The sequence below is a fragment of the Macaca thibetana genome, chromosome 9, assembly GCF_024542745.1.
Source record: "Macaca thibetana thibetana isolate TM-01 chromosome 9, ASM2454274v1, whole genome shotgun sequence".
NCBI classification, from domain to species: Eukaryota; Metazoa; Chordata; class Mammalia; order Primates; family Cercopithecidae; genus Macaca; species Macaca thibetana.
In genome coordinates this window covers 106,594,297-106,614,774 of record NC_065586.1, presented here as the reverse complement: position 1 = coordinate 106,614,774, position 20,478 = coordinate 106,594,297, and the positions used below count along the sequence as shown (strand labels likewise).

General features: G+C 46.3%; 1 pseudogene; it reads right to left on the bottom strand.

Moving 5' to 3' along the window:
• Positions 1-7,278: 7,278 nt before the first annotated feature.
• On the bottom strand, positions 7,279-20,139 carry LOC126962279 (high mobility group protein B3-like; annotated as a pseudogene).
• Between the last annotated feature and the right edge of the window lie 339 nt (positions 20,140-20,478).

Sequence of the window (20,478 nt, the reverse complement as noted above, 5' to 3'; positions counted from 1 at the left end):
AAGGTTAGAGAAAAAAGAATAAAAAGAAACAAACAAAGTCTCCAAGAAATATGGGACTATGTGAAAAGACCAAATCTACGTTTGATTGGTGTACTTGAAAGTGATGGGGAGACTGGAATCAAGTTGGAAAACACTTTTCAGGATATTATCCAGGAGAACTTCCCCAACCTAGCAAGGCAGGCCAACATTCAAATTCAGGAAATACAGAGAACACCACATGATACTCCTCGAGAAGAGCAACCCAAAGACACATAATTGTCAGATTCACCAAGGTTGAAATGAAGGAAAAAGTGTTAAGGGCAGCCAGAGAGAAAGATCGAGTTACCCACAAAGGGAAACCCATCAGACTAACAGCAGATCTCTCGGCAGAAACTCTACAAGCCAGAAGAGAGTGGGGGCCAATAGTCAACATTCTTAAAAAAAAAAATATTCAACCCAGAATTTCATAGCCAGCTAAACTAAGCTTCATAAGTGAAGGAGAAATGAAATCCTTTACAGACAAGCAAATGCTGAGAGATTTTGTCACCACCAGGCCTGCCTTACAAGAGCTCCTGAAGGAAACACTAAATATGGAAAGAAACAACCAGTACCAACCACTGCAAAAGCATGCCAAATGGTAAAGACAATTGATGCTGTGAAGAAACTGCATCAATTAATGGGCAAAATAACCAGCAAACATCATAATGACAGGATCAAATTCACACATAATATTAACCTTAAATGTAGATGGGCTAAATGCCCCAATTAAAAGGCACAGACTGGCAAATTGGGTAGAGTCAAGACCCATCAGTGTGCTGTATTCAGGAGACCCATCTCACACACAAAGACGCACATAGGCTCAAAAATAAAGGGATGGAGGAAGATGTACCAAGCAAATGGAAAGCAAAAAAAAGCAGGGGTTGCAATCCTGGTTTCTGATAAAACAGACTTTAAACCAACAAAGATCGAAAGAGACAAAGAAGGCCATTACATAATGGTAAAGGGATCAATTCAACAAGAAGAGCTAACTATCCTAAATATATATGCACCAAATACAGGAGCACCCAGATTCATAAAGCAAGTCCTTAGAGACCTACAAAGAGACTTAGACTCCCACACATTAATAATGGGAGACTTTAACACCCCACTATCAATATTAGACAGATCAACGAGACAGAAGGTTGTAATTTTGTGTGTATGTGTGCTGAGAATTTTTCTGGAAAAAGAATGAGTAGAAAACAGAGAATTTTTTTCCAGGGAGGGTATATACCCAAAGGATTATAAATCATGCTACCATAAAGTCACATGCACAGGTATGTTTATTGCGGCACTATTCACAATAGCAAAGACTTGGAACCAACTCAAATGTCCATCAATTATAGACTGGATTAAGAAAATGTGGCACATATACACCACGGAATACTATGCAGCCATAAAAAAGGATGAGTTCCTGTCCTTTGCAGGGACATGGATGAAGCTGGAAACCATCATTCTCAGCAAACTATCACAAGGACAGAAAACCAAACACTGCATGTTCTCACTCATAGGTGAGAATAGGACGATGAGATCACTTGGACACAGGGCAGGGAAGATCACACACCAGAGCCTGTCAGGGGGTGGGAGTCTGGGGGAGGAATAGCATTAGGAGAAATACCAAATGTAAATGACAAGTTAATGGGTGCAGCAAACCAACATGGCACATGTATACCTATGTATCAAAGCTGCACGCTGTGCACATGTACCCTAGAACTTAAAGTATATTAGAAAGAAAAAAGGAAGGAAGGAAGGAAGGAAGGAAGGAAGGAAGGAAGGAAGGAAGGAAGGAAGGAAGGAAGGAAGGAAGGAAGGAAGGAAGGAAGGAAGGAAGGAAGGAAGGAAAAGGCTGGGTGCGGTGGCTCATGCCTGTAATCCCAGCACTTTGGGAGGCCGAGGTGGGCGGATCATGAGGTCCGAAGATCGAGACCATCCTGGCTAACACGGTGAAACCCCGTCTCTACTAAAAATACAAAAAATTAGCCGGGCATGGTGGCGGGCACCTGTAGTCCCAGCTACTCGGGAGGCTGAGGCAGAATGGCGTGAACCCAGGGGGCAGAGCTTGCAGTGAGCTGAGATCATACCACCACACTCCAGCCTGGGTGACAGACTCCGTCTCAAAAAAAAATTTTTTTAAAGCTTCTAAAGGTATAGGCTATACTAAAGGATATACATATACTGCCTCTTCTATTCTACTTTTGGTGTTTCATTTGACCTACACTGTATCAATATCTTCAGGAAACAATATGAAACAATTATAATTTCACATTAAATGTTGCAAATGTCTAAAAAAACCAGAGTCCAAACATGTATCGACATTCATAGAGATCTTGTCTTGTATTTTGACATACAAAATGCTTTTTGTTGGTTTGTGCATCTGGCTTCTCAAATAGATAGCATTCTCCTTCATAGCAGGAGTAATGCAGTATTTCTTTCTTTTAAAATGTTGTTTTTTGGTCAGGTGCAGTGGCTCACGCCTGTAATCCCAGCACTTTGGGAGGTCGAGGCAGGCGGATCACGAGGTCAGGAGATTAAGACCATCCTGGCTAACATGGTGAAACCCCGTCTCTACTAAAAATACAAAAAATTAGCCAGACGTGGTGGCGGGCGCCTGTAGCTCCAGCTACTAGGGAGACTGAGGCAAGAGAATGGCGTGAACCTGGGAGGCAGAGCTTGCGGTGAGCCGAGACCGTGCCACTATACTCCAGCCTGGGTGAAGGAGCAAGACTCCGTCTCAAAAAAAAAAAAAAGTTGTTTTTTTTTTTTTATAAAAGAATACTTGTAATTAATAAAACATAATGAAACAAAGACTTGTAACCTACTATGTGGCACAACAACTAGAATGTGACTGAAACCATTGACCTCCTCATGCCATATCTGTTTGCCCCTCTGAGGTAACAACTGTCCTAAATTTGATGCTCAAAATCTCTTGCTGTAAAAAAGTTTTAAGACATTTATATGATTTATTTAGAAAAGGTTTATCTTTGCTTATTTTTAAGCTTTAGAAAAATAAAGTGCATTTTTATTTTATAGTGTATTGTAGTCTTCTGGAACTCATTTTTTTACGCATCATTTGTTTCAAGATTCATTCATCTTTAAAAAAATTTTTTTTAATTATAAAAAAACCAAGGATCCAGCACTTCTAAGTTTCTGGGGTTTTTTTGTTTTATTTGTTTGTTGTTGTTGTTGCTGCTGCTGTTGTTTGTTTGTTTACTTTTTTGAAACAGAGTCTTGCCCTGTCACCCAGGCTGGAGTGTAGTGGCGCGATCTCGGCTCACTGCAACCTCCACCTCCTGGATTCAAGCGATTCTCTTGCCTCAGCCTCCTGAGTAGCTAGGATTACAGGTGCCCGCCACCACGCCTGGCTAATTTTTGTATTTTTAGTAGAGACGAGGTTTCACCATGTTGGTCAGGCTGGTCTTGAATTCCTAACCTCAAGTGTTCTGCCCGCCTTGGCCTCCCAAAGTGCTGGATCACAGGCATGAGCCACCGCGCCTGGCCTAATTTTCATAGTTTTTGTAGAGACAGGGTTTCACCATGTTGGCCAGGCTGGTCTCAAATTCCTGGGCTCAAGTGATCCACCTGCCTCGGCCTCCCAAAGTGTTGGGATTACAGGCGCGAGCCACCACGCCCGGCCATCATCCATCTGATTCATTGTAACTCTAGTGCATTCATTTCTCACTACTGCATAATATTACATTGTGGGAAGAGATCTCAATTCATTCCTTCTCCAGTCAGAGGAGAATTTTCATAATTTTACGATTATGAACAATGCTTCTTTGAAGATCCTTGTGAAGGCTTTTCATACATGTGCAAGAGTTTCCAAGGCATCATTTTAGGAGTGGAAGTAATTGCTGGGTCATTGGTGTGTGCAACTTCAGTGTTACAAGATAATGCCCAGTTGTTTTCCAAAGCCACTTATACTCCCCACCATCCCTGTAAAAGTCCCCATCACCAACCTCTCACCACCACTAGTGCCCCTGATTTGTAATGGGCTCAAAGATAATTTATTTATTGACTGCCTGAGACAGTGGAATGGATGGAGTGTGTAGGTGGCATGTAAGACAATCAGAAAGTTGGAGAGCACAGACACCATCTTCACTCAGAAAGATGAATGACTGAAACTCCAGCATCTCAGACCGGCGGTGATGGCCATAGGCTCTGGGCTTCTTTGATCCAATTATCTGGGACCCCTGGGGGCCTTCATGGCCGCTTGGTTGTGACCCACAGTGCTCAGCAAGCCCTGTCTGGACACAAGCTTCTAGTATGTGCCTGTTTTAGGGGCCTAATGCCTATCTCTGCTGCAGCACTCTGTAGGAGACTTTCTTGATTGCCAAAAATCAGGAAATCAGGATTTTGAGACCATCCCGGGCAATATGGCGAAACCCCATCTCTACCAAAAACACAAAATAATAACAATAATAATAATAATAATAATAATAATAATAATAACCAGGCGTGGGGACTTGTGCCTGTCGTTCCAGCTACTCGGGAGGCTGAGGTAGGAGGATCACTTGAACCCAGGAGGGGCAGGTTGCATGAGCCTTGGAGGCCAGCCTTGAAAACCCACGGAAATCCTATCTATGAATAATAAGTCCTACACCCATATGGGCCCTGATGTTGGTTTCAAACAGCCATGTTTCCCTGCCCTCTTTACACTAACATTTTTCTTTAAGGTTTTTTTTTTTTTTTTATTTCAAACAAGCAAGTCCTAGTAACATGATAGAAACTTTTTTTTTTTACTGTTTTCATCCATACCTAAAATTTAGTCTACACACACACATACACACACACACACACAAATGCACCCTCACAAAGAGCACATTCTTTACTTCTTTTCAAGTCCAGAGCCTGTAAGAAGAGTTTTCTGTCGAAGGTCAGCAGCTCTGATTGTATTGCTTTATTTAGAGCGTAGTTTTTGCTGAAACTCATTCCATTACCTTTGAGTTCACGGAAGTGGAGCCCATTAGAAGAATCGGCAGTCAAGAGGCTCTCATACAGGGTTAGAGAGTGATGCTAAACTTAGGTTCATTTGGCTACTGTGGTTTATTGACAGGGGCCTCTCTTTTTCTCTCTCTCCTTTTAATGGAGCCTGCATTTTCCTGTTTTGCAGCCGCCAACCTGTTCATGGTGGAAGAAAGGAAACTTCTTATCTCTACTCCTAAACTCCCTACTCCTCCAGCAAGTGGCCTACTTCCCATTGCCCTAGTATGGCTAATCGACACCCACATCCAGGCCTCAGGCTGGCACAGGCAGGGGTACAGAATAGACAGTTCTGTGTCCCTGGTCCTGGTGGAGTGGGTTTACGGACCTGACCATTGCCCTGTCTCTTGGCTTCCGACCTGTGTACTGTGTCTTGACTGCCAGAGTCCTAGTATCTGTGGAGGCAGCCACTCCCCCACCTGGCCCCTGCTTTCCACCCCACTGGCTTTGTGCCCTGGGGTGGGTGTCATGTGCTTCCTGGTCTACAAAATGGGGGTGATAACACCCACAACACCTATACAGGTGTGCTTACCCTTAAAAAGTACAGTTACAGGCCAGGTGTAGTGGCTAATGCCTGCAATCCCTTGGGAGGCTAAGGTGGGAGGATTGCTTGAGCTCAGAAGTTTGAGACCAACCTGGGCAACATGGCAAAATCCCGTCTCTACCAAAAATACAAAAAAAAAAAAATTAATAAGGCATGGGGACGTGTGCCTATAGTTCCAGCTACTTGGGAGGCTAAGGCAGGAGAATCACTTGAACCCAGGAGTGGGAGGTTGTAGTTGAGCTAAGATCAAGCCACTGCACTTCAGCCTGGGTGACAGAGCAAGACTCTGTCTCAAAAAAAAATTATATTGTAAGGTGTCATGAAACATTTGGACCATGCCTATGTTGACATTGTGAAGGGCATGCCCTCGGAGTCAGCTGGCAGTGGGGGTCAGGGTGAATTAATCCAACTGTTCCCAAGGGCAATTTGTCAGTATTTGTGAAAACAAAACCTATAATTTATCTTTTGAACCATGGTTCAAATGGAATTTGTGCAATGAAAATACCAAAGACTACATATGGGGAGTTTTTTTGTGACATTCCTTATAGTAGTTAAATCCCGAAACCATCTAAATGTCCACTTTCCTCTCTAACACAGCTATTCTATGGTATAGTATGTACCCACTAAAAAGACTGAGATTGTGATCCGTGGAGTGATAAGAAATGATCTTCAAGAAATATTTGTGTGTGTGTGAAAAAGGGTACAAAACAGTATGTATGCGATCTTTATGTTTAAAAATAGGATGTAATTTTGTGTGTGTGTGTGCTGAGAATTTTTCTGGAAAAAGAATGAGTAGAAAACAGAGAATTTTTTCCAGGGAGGGAGGACAGAGGTGGAGGGAGAATTATTTTTCACTGTGTGCTCTTGCACTTGAAATTTTTATGCGTTTGTATAATGTAAACACAATTTTGGAATATAAAAAATACGTAAGCTACTTCCATTCTAATTACTGGCAGGTTTTTATTTCTAGAATGCTTCTATGTCACAGAGAGTAGCTCTGAGAATGACCTTTGAAGAATGGGAAGATGACACAGGCTTCAGAGAACCAAAGTAGGATGTGGGCTCCAGAGTCGGTGACATTTGCTACCTCTGGAGGCTGCCTGTAGTCTTAAGCCCAGGAAAGGCAGTCTCCCCAGTCCCTGTCACTGCTACCTGTGGCCACATCTAGCCCCCAGCACCTCCTCCTCAGGCCCCCATCTCTGGAGGGGCCATCACTCATAATTCAGTGGCTGCCAGGCTCAGTGCTAACTAAGCACTTCAGGTGCGTTAGGATGAAGGTCTTTGCTTCTCACCTCCCTGCACCTCACAGCTGGCACCATGGTCCAGGCCACCACAGCTTCCTTGGAACTTCTTGCCCTTTTTGAGCCATTCACAGCCACCGGAGTGATCTTTCTAGGCCATAAGGCATAATGGTCATTGCCCTACTTAAAACCCTCCTAGCCTGTCACTGTTAGGATCCAATCCAAGCCCATTACAGTGGCTATGAGGCTGTCTTCCTTGCCTCTCCTACCTCTCCTCATGGGCTCTGCTCCAACTATACTGATTGTCCTGTTCCTGAAAGAGAACGAACACATTCCTGCACCAGGACCCTTGCATTCGCTGTTCCCCGAGTATGACGCCTGTTCCCCAAGACCTTCCTGAGCTGTGTCTCATCGTTCAGTTCTCGACTCAGTGTCACCTTTCAGAGAGGCCTCTCTGACTACTCTAGGTGAAGAGAAGTCTCCCTCCCCTGAATCCACCTATCCCTCCGTCCCACACCACCAGAATGCATTTTCTTCACGGCATTTGTTAGTCTTGGCAATTGCCTTGTTGATTTGTTTGGGCTCTGAGCCCTCTTCGTCGAATGTCAATGCACTGAGCATATGGGCGTTTTTGGTATTGATCACCGTGGAGCATGACGTCAGCACCACAGGTGTTTACGAAGTGAATGGATGCAGCACATGCATTGCAAGTGCCACATGTTGCTGGAGTCTTTGCTGCTTACTCTCTGTGTGGCCTCAGGAACATCACGTTTTCTGCAGCTGTGCAGTGGGGCAGGCTGGGAGTACCAGGGCAAAATAGAGAGCGGCTCCTGAATGGGGCTTTTTGTTTGTTCTAGAAGTCTATCATTCTGAAGAAGTTGTACGGAAACATGTACTCTGATTTTCCAGCTGGGTTGTTTTCTGCCCACCTTCCCGTTCTGGGAAGCAGGGCAAATTCCTGGGAGACTCTCCCTGGACTGGGGGGCAGGGGGTGGCCTGGAAAATAGCCCAGGGCCTAGGGGGAAAGGGGGGGTGTAAATGCGGGAAAGGGGTGACTCTGGGAGAGTTGAACTGTCTCCTGAAAAAGAGTGTGGGAAGAAAGACTGGAACAAAGTACACAGACCTTAGGAAGGTTAGTGCAGCTGAAACCCTCCACACAATGCTTGATGCTCATGTCAACACAGAACATGTAAAGAAAGAGTCGCCGTGATGATTATTAATTATTGCTATTACTGAACTGTGTCCATTTCTACCAAGGAACCAGACTGTCTCAAATTGTGCCTTTTCACAATTCTCTGCCTCATTTCAGCATCATAACAGTCCTTTGGGGCAGGTGCCCTTGTTATCCTGTTCATAGAATTGAGGAAACCCAGCCACGGAGAGGGTGTCTGGCTCAGGTTCACACATAGCTGCAGAACTGGGATTCAAGTGTGGTTGGGCTCTTCTGGCTACAATTTTGAAGTTTCTTGAAATTTCCCAGGATTCTTTGTTTTTGTTAGGCAATGCCTGTTTCCTTGAGGTTCCCAGCAGTTAAAACAACCATTAGGAAATGAAGGGAGACTGCGGACTTGGTTAGGAGGGAACAGGGCTGGGAAGAAGTAGGGGCACCCTTGCCTGGCTCTCCAGGAGAATCTGACCCCACAGGGGGCTACCTGGGAAGGGACAGAACCAGGGCCAAATCCTGAGGACCTGTCTTCAGCTATGAGGCTAAGTGGCTACATCTCCCTTCTGGCCTGAAAGGCTATAGAGGGGCAGTGACCCTGTGGATGGGTCTCAGCAACAGCAGAGGAAACACAGCTCCCACTCGGGCCCTATCCTCACCCTCAGGGTTGGGGCTTGGCCTCAAATCCTGATCTTCCAGGGGCCAAGCCACCATGGGCGAAAGCAACAGGTATAAAGAATGCCTGACTCAGAACGGAACCTGGAACCACCTGCCCAAGATTCCTGGGGCGGGGACCTGTCTCTTGCCCTGCCACTGTGGGGATGACATCCTCCACCCTCACTCTCTCCCTTCCCCAGAATGGCACCTACGGTGTCACCATTACCACAAGTGTTTTGGGGTGGGCACTTGGGGTCAAGCCCCTTGCTCAAAGGATGACATGAAGTCTCCAGTACATTTGTGGGCCTTTATCTACTCAAGGGTGTGTGGGGGTGAATTAGCTGTTCCAGGGATGTGTTCCAGGGGCTGCAAGGAGGTGGGGAAGGCACAACAAGAAGCAAGGATGGAACCGGAGAAAGGGTCCCAGCATGGCCTGGGATCAGGACCTCGAGAACGAGTGGGGAAGCCTGGAGGGAAAGCGGAACTGATCAGGTGCATGTCAATTAGGCCATGATATTTTAGGCAACACCTCTGCTGGAGAGGTGGTTGCCTGCAAAACCGGATGAAGGCAGTGCTGTCAGGGTTTGGCGCTCTGTGAACAGCCACCTGGGGTCTGCACGTGTATTCTGCCTCCACCCACCCCCGCTCAAACCCCCTTCCTAGCACCTCCCTCTCTGCAAGGTTCCGGAGTGGCCACCCACAGAGCAGCTCTGGGCTGGGTGCTGAGTCATGAGGCTGTGGTGCCTGCCAGGGGGCGAGGGTGGCAGATGGCTTTATGTGGGCGTGAGTGAGGAGGGGGGCAGATGGGAGAGGCAGTGACCTTGGGCCCAGCAGATATCCAGGGAAGTGGCCTGGGAGGTAGGTCTCCAACTCTTCCTTTCCCGTGTCTTCACTGCCGTTTTCCAGGGATGCCTGTTCCTGCTGGGGTAGCCAGCTGTGATCAGGTCAGGGTGGAAAGTGACCCCTGGGAGACCTGAGGCCTGAGGCCCTGGGCTTCCGCTTGACCTGGCTGGGTCGGCCGTGGGAGGCAGAGCCTGGCTCTGTTTATCCAGGCCGGACACTTCCGGAGCAGATGGGCGCCTGTCAGAGCCGCCAGCCAGGAACTGGGCTGACGTCCTCTCATTGCCAAGTGGCAGGTGACTCGAGGGCCTGGAGGGAACATGGGTTTGGTTTGCCTGTTTATTAGGGAACTCTCTCTCCGGGCTGGGAGCTGCCTGCACAACTGAGTGAGCACAGGGCAGACTCTTGGACCCGAAGGGGCCCGGCCCTTTCAGGCGCTGAATGCTGGGGACTCTGTGGGGGCTTCAGGGTCTCCCCAGAAGTCATGACTGAGCTCTGCTTTTTTTGCTCCCCCTACTTTGGTATATGCATTTCCTGGGGCTCCTGTGACACAGTACTACTAACCACGTGAGTGGCTTAAAACAGAGATGCCTCTCTCACAGTTCTGGGGCCAGCATTGAACTCAAGGTGTCAGCAGGGCTCCCGCCGGAGGTCCTGGTGGAGGGTCTGCTCCAGGCCACGCTCCTGGCTTCTAGTGGTTGCCGGCAGCCCTGTATGTTCTCTGCTTGTAGAGGTATCACTCCTGTGTCTGCCTCCATCTTCACATGGCGTTCTCCCCTCGGTGTCTTCTGCGTCCGTTCTCCTCTCCCTTTTTTTTTTTTTTTTTTTTTTTTTTTTTTTTTTTAGATGGAGTCTTGCTTTGTTGCCCAGGCTGGAGTGCAGTGGTGAAATCTCAGCTCACTGCAACCTCTGCCTCCCAGGTTCAAATGATTCTCCTGACTCGGCCTCCCAAGTAGTTGGGACTACAGGCGCCCGCCACCATGCCCAGCTAATTTTTTTTTTTTTTTGAGATGGAGTCTTGCTCTGTTGCCCAGGCTGGAGTGCAGTGGTGTGAACTCAGCTCACTGCAAGCTCCGCTTCCCAGGTTCACACCATTCTCCTGCCTCAGCCTCCCTAGTAGCTGGGACTACAGGCACCTACCACCATGCCTGGCTAATTTTGTGTGTGTGTATTTTTAGTAGAGATGGGATTTCACCATATTAGCCAGGATGGTCTCGATCTCCTGACCTTGTGATCTGCCTGCCTCGGCCTCCCAAAGTGCTGGGATTACAGGCATGAGCCTCCGCTCCCAGCCTCTACTCTCTCCTTATAAAGACTCCAGTCATACTGGATTAAAGGCCCACCCCACTCAGTATAACCTCAAATTAATCACATCTGCAATGCCCTATTTCCATATAAGGTCACATTCTGAGGTTTGGGGAAGGACATGAATGTTGGGGGGATACTGTTCCACCCAGGACACTTGGGTTGCCCATCTGCCTCACTCTTTCTCTCATCTTCAGCTTTTCCTCCCTCTTGCTCTGCCATTTAGAGAGAGGACGCCCTGAACCCAGGCCTGAGCTTTCAGGGAGGGGGAGGCCGCCATTTTCCCAAGAGCTGGCTGACTCCCAAGCATTCGACTGTAAATTAGAAAACCCAGTAAGAGGCAATCAATGTACAGCTTGGTTTTCATCCTGTATAGAGTACCAGAGGCCTATGGGAATCAAAAGGAAAGCTCTGAACTCCCGCCCAGGGTAAATGTACATGCAAACACGCACAACTCTCAGTGGTGACACAGCCCTTCCAACGCCCGTTTGTCCTGGGACTCCAGAGAGGGCCTTCTCCGGGCCAAGGAATTTCTGTCTGGAGCAAAAGGAGGCCCCAGTGCCTCAGCGCTGTGCTGCCTGTGAGGTCAGGGGTTGCCACGCTGGGTGAGGACTGGGAAGGGTTTCCTTAAACCAGACCAGCGTCAGTGTGTGTGTGCAGTCACAGGGTCGGCATGGACAGCGGATGGTGGAGGTATTCAGGAGAAGGGTGGGGTGCTCTGCTGTGGTGTTAAAATGGTTTTTTTTCTTGGCCCTGTAGCCACCGCCCTCCAGATATTGTTGAAAAGAGGCCCAGAGAGAGCCTGATGCTGGATTTCCAGGCATTTAAAGCAGAGGTTCTAAGACGTGTTGTTAAAGGGAGGGAGGAGGGAGTTGCCCAACATAACCTCTTCCCATTATCCTCTTTATGTGAAAGCACCCAGACTCTGTCCTTCTGTGTGTACAAATAAATGTCCCTAAAGGTCCTGAAGGGTAAACATCAGGTGTCAGTGGCTGCTTCTGGACAGGATTTAGCATTGAGGGCATCAAGGAAGGACTTTTCCTTGTTGCTATCTCTGTTTTGGTGTGGTTTGAATGTTTCCAATGAAAGTAGATTCAAGTGATAATTGTGTGTTAAATTAAAATCTTTTCAAAGAAAGGCTCTTGATGTTCTGGGAGTTTCAGATCCCTTTAAGAAGTTCCTGAAAACCACGGTCTATCTCTCCCCAGTGCACCTGCTCACCACAAGAATCCCCAGCCTGAGGGAGGGGCAGACCCCTGGCCCTGAAGCAGACCAGCTCCTTCTTCCGGAGAAACCCACCTGCTGCCACCAGCCAGGCTACTGGGATTCTCCTCTTCCCCTCTCCCCACTCCACATCCAGGCACGCAGAAAATTCTAGCTGAATTGTTCTCCCGACCAGTGGTTCCCAGACGGATGGCATCAGAATCATCTGGGGGCTGGTTGGAATGGCATGTTGGACCACCCCTTTACTTTTCTAAGATTTGCTTTTCTAATGAGGGTCCAGGTATCTGATATGATGGATCCTCCCACCTCACTTTGAGAACCACTGATCTAGGTAAAGGGCATTAACTGTGCCTTCCGAGGTTCACCTGGACTCTGGAGAGGGGTTCCAGCTGGGAACAAGGTTCATTCCTCTCCTGTGTGGAGGTGAGCAGAGGAGCATCCGTGGGAACCACCTGGGGATAGGGAAGAGGGAAAATCGTTCTCTTAGGAGTAAGGCTGATGAGATGCTTTGCACTGGAAGACTGCGATTGTCTCAATGAGAAGGTACCCGGGGGACCCCTCATCACCTCCCACTCCTCAGGGACTGGAGGGTTAAGAGGTATGAGCAGGTCCTTCCAAGTCCCTCCCACCAGTTGTTTCCTGGGACTCTGAGCTCTGATCTGCTGTGCCCCCTCAGCTTCTCCTCACCCCTTACCATTTTTTTTTTTTCTTAGAGACAGGGTCTCACTCTGTTGCCCAAGCTGAAGTGCAGTGGTGTGATCACAGCTCACTGCAGCCTCAACCTCCTGGGCTCAGGTGATTCTCCCACCTCAGCCTCCTGCATAGCTGGAACTATAGGTGTGTGCAACCATGTCTGGCTAATTTTTTGTAATTTTGGTAGAGACAGAATTTCTTTTTTCTTTTTTAGAGATAGGGTTTTACCATGTTGCCCAGACTGGTCTTGAACTCCTGGACTCAAGAAATCTGCCTGCCTCAGCCTCCCAAAGTGCTGGGATTACAGGTGTGAGCCACCACACCCGGCCCTTCTCCTCACCATTGAGATGGAGGCTGGGCTAGCAAGGCTGGGGCTGGAGGTTAGGAAGGCCGGGGAAGGACCCTCCAGTCCCTCAGCTTCCCCGTGACTCCTTTTCAACCTCTGTAGTTCTCAGGCATGAATACACAGTCTTACATCACTCTCACCTCAAGGGACTGGATTGAACAGACTAGGTGCCCCTGGCACCTGGCTCAGCAACTGGTGTGGAATTGGCACCCAGTAAATGTTTACCAAAGAAAAGAAAGGTGGAACTCCAAAGTGTGAAGGAAGGAAGGGTTTCTGCAGTACTTTTCCACTCCCTTCCCTTTCTGCATCTCGCCCTCCAGCAAATCCCAGTCCTGTGGGTTCAAAGGGACTCAGCTCTTTTTTTTCCCTACAGTAACTGTGTTCCACCCTGGGGGAATTTTCATCTCAACTGAGGACTCCCAGTGCAGGTGACTTAAACCCCAAGGATGCAATGTCGGGCCTCAGGGCAAATGAAGTTGTGCAAGGCCAGGATCCAGGAGAAGCAGAGTTCTAGTCCGGCCCTCCACCCCCAACTCATGTCAGATCCACCCTGCAGCATGTGCCTTAGGCCTGTGCAGGTGTCATAAAGATGCAGGTCCCTGGGGGAGGGGGACTCACTTTGGAGGAGCCTTGTATGTGTGTGGTGCTTCTGTGAATGAGCTCAGCTGCTGTGTACACCATCTTTGTCTGCCAGACTGCCCTAGGAGTGATGAAAGAGGGTCAAAATGCCAAATTCTTCCAGCAGCTTCTGAGATAAGAGCCCCTACCAAATTCAGGGGGTGGCAGAGTTGGCGAGTCTGGGCCTGAGAGAGAGAAAGAGAGGGAGCCTGTCCATTAGAAAACTCATTGAGAAATCAGCCCGATCCTCCCTGTCCCCCAATTTTTTTCACTTGCTGGGGGGCAGGTGGTGGTGGGGAGTGACTTGTGGAGGAGACAGGGACAGCCAGAGCAGCTCTGAATCCCTGTTAACCCCTCAATGCCCAACTGCCAACAGTCACCAGGGACTTCTGATGAACAAATCCAATAATCCTCTCTCAGGCCTCTCTTCCTCCACCGCTGCAGATGTCTGCACTGGGGGAGTCCTTGCCTTCCTCTAATGATCGACAAGCACTTATGCAGTGCATGCTCTGTGCCAGGCACTGTGCCAGGCTCCTGGATACAAAGGGAATGAGTCCCAGCTCCTATTCAAGGAGCTGCCAGGGTGTGGAGAGAGCAAGGTGGCAACCAGCAGTTTCAGCACAGCACACCGTGAGTGCAGTGGCTGGAGAATTTTAGGAAGGAAGCAACTCCAAGAACTCCTCTTTCCACATCCACGCTGGGCATTCTCTCTCTCTTCTCCCGTTAGCTATTACCAGTTTATGTTTGTTGAGCTCTGGGAACTCAGATACGAGCTTGATATGTGTTCTCCATCTTCACCACAACACAGCACAGGTATTCACTGTGAACCCATTTCACAGGGAAGGAAACTGAGGGAGAGTGGCTCAGGAGCTTTCCCCATGCCATACACATCTTCCGCCCCTTGAATGCCCTTCACTCCTAACTCTCTCATTGTGGCAAGATTCCTGCTCACCAAGGTTCTGACCTCCATTCTCTGTCCTCTTTCTGGTCACCCCTCCATGATATCATGTCTTCCCACACACTCAGCTGCCACCTCCTGTGTCTGGGTCAGAGGCTCCTGCAGCCTCCAGACTTGCACACACACTTCCTGCCAGCCTGCTGAGCAGCTCCACGTGGGCACCCTGCCAGCACCTCAGCCCTGCTGTGTCCAAGCCCACCATCTCTTCCATACTTCTCTGTGACTATGAATGGTGCCCCCTGCTCCTGGTTACCCAGGTGCCAAGCTGTCTCTCTTCTGCCTCCATCTGGAACACAGCAGACAGAAGGTATAGTGGGAGACCACTCTGAATTCTTTTGGTTGCAAGTGACAGAAAAGTCCTATTCAGACTGCCTTGATCAATAACAGATTTTTTTGAGTAGAGCTAGGTTCAGACACAGCTAAATCCAGTGGTTCAAATGGTTCTATCTATTCTTGGTCTTTTAGCTCACCTTATATTGGTTTCATGTTTAGTTCCCACGGGGTGGCAGAATGGCCATCAGTTCATACCCTCTTAAGGATAAGCAGAACAGACCGCCCTTCTTTTCCTGGTAAATCCTACACAAGTCCTGGGATTTGCCCTGTCTGCACCAACTAGAGTCTTGGGACCGGTTGCTGAGGTTAGAAGGATTCAGTTCTCTGTTTGGCCAGGCTGGGTCATGGGCTTCACCAGAACCAAATGGACAGAGAGTAGGAATGCTAATAAAGGCTTAAAGATACCCAAGGGCTCCATGAGATATATCCCTTCCGTGCTTGAGGGTGCTGGGGAAGGAGAGAAGAGGCCCGATTTGTCCTGATGATATTTGTGACCATTACTAGGTGAGATACATATCCAGAAGCTCTAAAGGTTGAACCTTAGAATCTACAGTTAAGACAGAGTGGGGTTTGAGCCTCAATTCCACTAATGTGTTAGTCAGGATAAGCTAGTAGACTGTGGTGATAGACAACCCTAAAAATTGTGATTAACACAGTAACCATTTATTTCTCCCCCATGCCACATGCCCCATGCAGGACAGTGGGGGCTCTGCTCCACACGGTCACTTAGGGATCTAGGTGGTTGGAGGCACCATTATCTTGCAACTGCACTGCCTGCACATCTCCACAGGTTCCATGCCAGGGGAAAGAAAAGACTGGAGAATTGTGCCTGGAGACTTTTCACTGCCTCAATTTGGAAGTGACAGACATTACTTCTGTTCATATTTCATTGGCTAGAACTAGTCATAGCCCAGCCTCCCAGGAAGAGGGTAGGTATGAAGGAAAGCATATGGAATAGTCAAAGAAAATTACCACTGCTGCCACACTCATTCACTAGCTGTGTGTCTGTGGCAAGATACTTAACCTCTCTGTGTCTTCATTTCCCCGTCTGTTTTGTTTGTTTTTATGGACGGAGTCTTGCTCTGTCATCCAGGCTGGAGTGCACTGGCATGATCGTAGCTTACTGCAGCCTCAACCTCCTGGGCTCAAGTGATCCTCCTACCCTAGCCTTCTGAGTAGCTAGGGCTACTAGCCTTGTTAAATTTTTTTGTTTTTTGAGGGGCTGTCTCACTATGTTGCCCAGGGTGGCCTCAAATTCCTGGCTTCAAGTGATCCTCCTGCCTAGGCTTCCCAAAGTGCTGGGATTACAGGCATGAACTACTTTGCCTGGACTCAGTTTCCCCTTTTTTTGTTTGTTTGATTTTGTTTTGAGATGAAGTTTTGCTTTTGTTTCTCAAGCTAGAGTGCAGTGGTGCAATCTCGGCTCACTGTAACCTCCACCTCCTGGGTTCAAGCAATTCTCCTGCCTCAGCCTCCCGAGTAGCCAGGATTACAGGCATCTGCCACCATGCCTGGCTAATTTTATATATTTTTAGTAGAGATGGGGTTTGACCATGTTGGCCAGGCTGGTCTCGAACTTTTGACTTCAGGTGATCCACCCGCCTTGGCCTCCCAAAGTGCTGGGATTACAGGACTGAGCCACCGCGTTCGACCCCCATCTGTTAACGGAGGATTACAATAGTTCTTTTAAAAATGTTTTCTTTTTTAAAAAATGTAAATCTTTTTTGTGGGTACATAATAGCTGTATACATTTATGGGGTACATGAGATCTTTTGATATAGGCATGTAATGTGAAATAAGCACACCATGGGGCATGGGGGTGTCTATCCCCTCAAGCATTTACCCTTTGAGTTACAAACAATCCAGCTACATTCTTTAAGTTATTTTAAAATGTACAATTAAGTTATTATTGACTATAGTCACCCTCTTGTGCTATCAAGTTGTATCAAGTGCTATCAAGGTCTTATTCACTTTTTTTGTAGCATTAACCATCTCCAACTTCCCTCAGTCTCCCACTATCCTTCCCAACCTCCAGTAACCACCTTTCTACTCTCTGGGTCCATGAGTTCAATCATTTTGATTTAAATGTAAATTTTTTTTTCTTGCCCCACCTAATGCCATCACGGTTTGATTTTTAGATCCCACAAGTAACTGAGAACGTGATGTTTGTCTTCTGTGCCTAGCTTATTTCACTTAACATAATGATCTCCAGTTCCATTCATGTTGTTGCAAATGACTGGATCTTATTCTTATTTAATAGCTGAATAGTACTCCATCATGTATATGTACCACATTTTCTTTATCCATGTTCCAGATCTTAGAGGAAAGACTTTCAGTTTTTCCCCATTCAGTATGAGACTAGCTGTGGGTCTGTCATATACGGCTGTTATTATGTTGAGGTATGTTCCTTGTATCCCCAGTTTTCTGAGGGCTTTTATCCTGAAGAGATGTTGAATTTTATCAAATGCTTTTTCAGCATCAATTGAGATGATCATAGGGTTTTGTTTGTTTTTTGTTGTTGTTGTTGTTGTTTTTGAGACAGAGTCTTGCTCTGTTGCCCAGGCTGGAGTGCAGTGGTGCAATCTCAGCTCACTGCAACCTCCACCTCTCGGGTTCATGCCATTCTCCTGCCTCAGCCTCTGGAGTAGCTGGGACTACAGGTGCCCACCACCATGCCCAGCTAATTTTTTTGTATTTTTAGTAGAGACGGGGTTTCACCATGTTAGCTAGAATGGTCTCAATCTTCTGACCTCATGATCTGCCTGCCTCAGCCTCCCAAAGTGCGGGGATTACAGGCATGAGCCACCACACCAGGCTGATCATATGGTTTTTATCCTTTATTTTGTTGATATGATGTATCACATTGATTGATCTGCATATGTTGAACCATCCTTGCATCCCAGAGATAATCTCACTTGGTCATGAGGAATGACTTTTTTCTAATGTATTGTTGAATTAGGTTTACTAGTATTTTACTGAGGGTTTTGCATCAATGTTCATCAGAGATATTGGCCTGTACTTTTCTTTTTTTGATGTGTCTGTGTCTGGTTTTAGTATCAGGGTAACATGGCCTTGTAGAATGAGTTTGGAAGTATTCCCTCCTCCTCTATTTTTATGAATACTTTGAGTAGGATTAGTATTAGTTCTTTAAGTGTTTGTTAGAATTGAGTAGTGAAACCATCAAGTCCCAGGCTTTTCTTCAACAACCAATTTATGCCTAGTGTTCCATTATTGGAACACTATGTTTGTGGCAGTTATTTATATCCTACTGCTCAAGGTCATCGTCAAGGTCTGATTTTTCACACACACAAAATTTGCAACCTCCGGCATAAATGGGTTAATGGGAGACTTTTTATTATGGCTTTGATCTCGTTACTTGTTATTGGTCTGTTCAGGTTTTGAATTTCTTCCCAATGTAATCTTGGTAGATTGTGTGTATCTAGGAGTTTGTCCATTTATTCTAGATTTTCCCATTTATTGGCATATACTTGCTCATTGTAGCCACTAATGATCCTTTGAATTTCTGAAGTATCAGTTGTAATGTCTCCTTTTTCATTTCTGATTTTATTTATTTGTATCTTCTCTCTTTTTTTCTTAGTCTGGTTAAAGATTTGTCAGTTTTGTTTAACTTTTCTCTCTTTCTTTTTTTAAATGTAACACTGTTTATTTAACTTCAAAAACATTTTAGCATTCTAAACATACAAAAAATGTTTCAAATCGTGTTTAAGTACAGAAAGCTCTTGAACTTTCACTGATACAGTGGCTCTTCACTTTGCTGACAATGAAGAGTTCTACAGTTTATTTAAAAAGTAGTCCCAGCTACTCCGGAAGCTGAGGCAGGAGAATCACTTGAACCTGGGAGGCGGAGGTTGCAGTGAGCCGAGAGATCGCGCCACTGTATTCCAGGCTGGGTGACAGAGCGAGACTCCGTCTCGGGAAAAACAAACAAACAAACAGCTTCTTATGCCAGCTGAACCCCACTTTGTCCACAGCTAAGATGGCAGCAAAATGCTATGTCACAATATATAGAAACCATACAACCTGAAACTAAATGGATGCCCACTGCAGAGTCAATAGGTCCAGCCTCAGTGACGCCCTGAGCTATGGCCCCTCCAAAAGGCATCTTCCCCACAGCCTCAACGCCAAGCAAAGAGCATCAAGAGTTTGTCCTGGTTGTTTTGTTCTTTTTACCAACTATAGATATATACAGTTGATAACTTAGGTTTTCCAGCCAATTACCATATAGTTAAGACCACCTTACAAATTAAAAAAAAAATGCCAGAAACATCTTTAAATGCCTTGTCACACCAACTGCAAAGCACACAGAGTGAGGAGAACACAAGAGTGCCTTTTCATTTTAAAAATGTTTGGAAATATGTACAACTTTGATACAGTTTCAGGGTGATCTGGACACCCATGGCCACGTCATGTAAACCACTGACAATTTCTAGAGCACTTTGAGAGACTACAATATGATCGTGATCAAATTTTGTAATTAAACCTAATGAGGGCAACAGACACTTCTCAAATAAGAAATGTGTCAATCGCGGCCCTCCCCTACTCTAAGGTATTCACAAGGAGACAGATAAACAGGTATTTTTTGTTTGTTTGTTTGTTTGTTTTTTAATTCATCCTCCTCCTTCTCTTCCTCTTCTCCCTCCTTGTCTTCTTAACCTTCCTCTTCCACATTTTTCCGGGCAACTTTAGCAGGACCCTTTGTGCCATCAAACTTTCCTTTCGACTTAGAGTCAGCAACATCCTTCTCATACTTCTCCTTCAGCTTTGCCTCCTGAGTGATGTAAGGCTGCTTTTCACTGTCATTTAAGCTACTCTACATCTCACTCAGCCTTTTTTTTGCCACGTCTCCAATAGAGATGCCAGGGTTTGTGGATATGATCGTGGAGCGGAATTCTGAACAAAACAGGAAGAATCCAGACTGGCATTTTGGGGACATTAGGATCCTTTTTCTTCTTGCCTCCCTTAGCTGGTCCATAATACTTCTTTCCCTGATCATAGTGCACTTTATCCACCTTTGCCATTTCATCAAATTTAGACTTCTCCTTCCCATACATTGTCTTCCACCCTTCAGAGTACTTCTTGGAAAATTCTGCAAAATTGACAGGGACCTCTGGGTTTTTCTTTTTATGTTCTTCTCTGCACGTCTACACAAAAAGGCATAAGCAGACATCTGCTCCTTGGTTTCTTGGGGTCACCTTTATCCATCTTGACTGTGTTGTTCACTAGTCTCAATTTTGTTTAACTTTTTGAAAAACCAACTTTTTGTTTCATTGATCTTTTGTATCTTTTTAATTTCAATTTTATTCATTTGCGTTCTGATCTTTGTTATTTCTTTTCTTCTACTAATTTTGGGTTTGGTTTGCTCTTGCTTTTCTAGTTTTTTAAGCTGCATTGTTAGATTGTTCATTTGAAGTTTTTTCTCTTTTTTGATGTAGGCACTTTTAGTTATAAACTTCCTTCTTGGTACTGCTTTTGCTGTATCCCAGAGGTTTTGGCATGTTGTATTTCCCTTATCATTAGCTTCAAGAAGTTTTTTTCATTTCC